Raw genomic sequence first — 1,468 nt, 5'->3', positions numbered from 1 at the left:
TCTCTCTCTCAAAAATAAATTAATTTTTTTAAAATTTTCTCATACAATCTCTGTGTTTCCACTTTCCCCACCTGCTGGCTGAACAGAATTACGGCCCACGTCAGGGGACGTGTTGGTGACTGGAGGTGACCTGCCCAGGAAGCCCACTCAAGCAGGACATGACCGTGGACTCACGTGAGCAAGAAATACACCTTGACCATGTTGAGCCACGAGAGTCGCTCATTACAACGGTTCGTCTGGTCTAATGCAGAAGCCTCTAGGCACCGTCAGAGTCTCCCATCCTGCCTCCCCGTCCTCACCCAGGTCAAGGGCAAGATATTTGAGAAAGGGGCGTGGCTGCTCAGGACGCTCCCCTCCGTCCCCGGGGCCCAGCGCACAGACTGTTTCACTCACCAATTATGCCAAATGAGAAAAGTGTCAGCTGCTTCCCCAGCTTGTCCATGCTTTTCTGTAGTGGGGTTTTGGGCGTCTGAAAGGAGGAGAATGCTGGGTTAGAGGACATCCCAGTGTGGGGTCTCCGCCTGGCTTTTTCATCCCCCGAGCGGAGCGACAATTACACAGGGTGCGCGTGTGTGAAAATTCACTGACCTCTACACTTACGGTCTGCAAGTTATATCCTGGCAAAAAATCCTAGTGAGTGTTTTTATTTGTATTATTTTTTTAACGTTTATTTGGTTTTGAGGGAGAGCGCGTGTGGGGGAGGGACAGAGAGGGGGACCGAGGATCCGAAGCGGGCTCTGAGCTGTCAGCACAGAGCCCGACCAGGGGGCTCGAACTCACAAACCGTGAGATCATGACCAGAGCCAAAGTTGGACGCTCATCCGAATGAGTCCCCCAAGCACCCCCCAATAGACGTTTTTTAAATAAAAACAGAATTTTAAAAACGTGAACTCTTATTAACCACATTACCCTCATTCCTAAGCACTGGGCAGGGCTGGTATCAGTAGCCAAGGATAATCTCAAACCCCAGCTTGCAAGAAAAAGCAAAGCCCACCGTGGCCCTTACCTCTTCAGCCTGCATCATCTTAAACACTTCACCGAACTGGGACCTTTCCCCTGTTCCGATCACGACTCCCTGCATTCGGGAGAGAGACGTGTGAGATCTGAGGCCGGGAGCCTGCTGGGGAGGGCAGCCAAGGGCCCGGGGGCGTACCTGTCCCTTCCCATACTGCACCAGGGTCCCCATGAAGACGATGTTGCTCAGAGCGGTGAGGTCCCCTCCGCCCGTCAGCGGGCTGTCCGTCTTACTGCACGGCTCCGCCTCCCCAGTGAAGCTGGACTCATCCACCAGTAGGTCCGTGACCTACAGCCACGAGGGGAAAGGACAATGGAACCTGCCCCTTCGTCCTGAGAACTGATTTTTAAAGGACAGTACAGGCCCCTCTCACCCCGCAGAACTTCTCAACTGGGAAAAGTGTCCTGTGTGTAAGCGCCGGTGTTCCCAGTCGACGGAGGGTGAATCCTGACC

At 53.5% G+C, this 1,468-nt stretch overlaps 1 long non-coding RNA gene across 1 annotated transcript; it reads right to left on the bottom strand.

Annotated features, from left to right (window-relative positions):
* Window positions 1–392: 392 nt before the first annotated feature.
* On the bottom strand, window positions 393–1,295 carry LOC144219102 (uncharacterized). Its single transcript, XR_013331307.1, has 3 exons — window positions 1,154–1,295; window positions 1,007–1,075; window positions 393–469 (listed from the first exon to the last, which is right to left on the bottom strand). It is a non-coding gene; the product is annotated as an uncharacterized LOC144219102 (long non-coding RNA).
* Window positions 1,296–1,468: the final 173 nt, after the last annotated feature.

This window comes from Crocuta crocuta, unplaced genomic scaffold, assembly GCF_008692635.1.
Source record: "Crocuta crocuta isolate KB4526 unplaced genomic scaffold, BGI_CrCroc_1.0 C28776596, whole genome shotgun sequence".
NCBI classification, from domain to species: Eukaryota; Metazoa; Chordata; class Mammalia; order Carnivora; family Hyaenidae; genus Crocuta; species Crocuta crocuta.
Note: the sequence above shows the minus strand (reverse complement) of the source record. Positions and strands in the feature narration are given on the sequence as shown.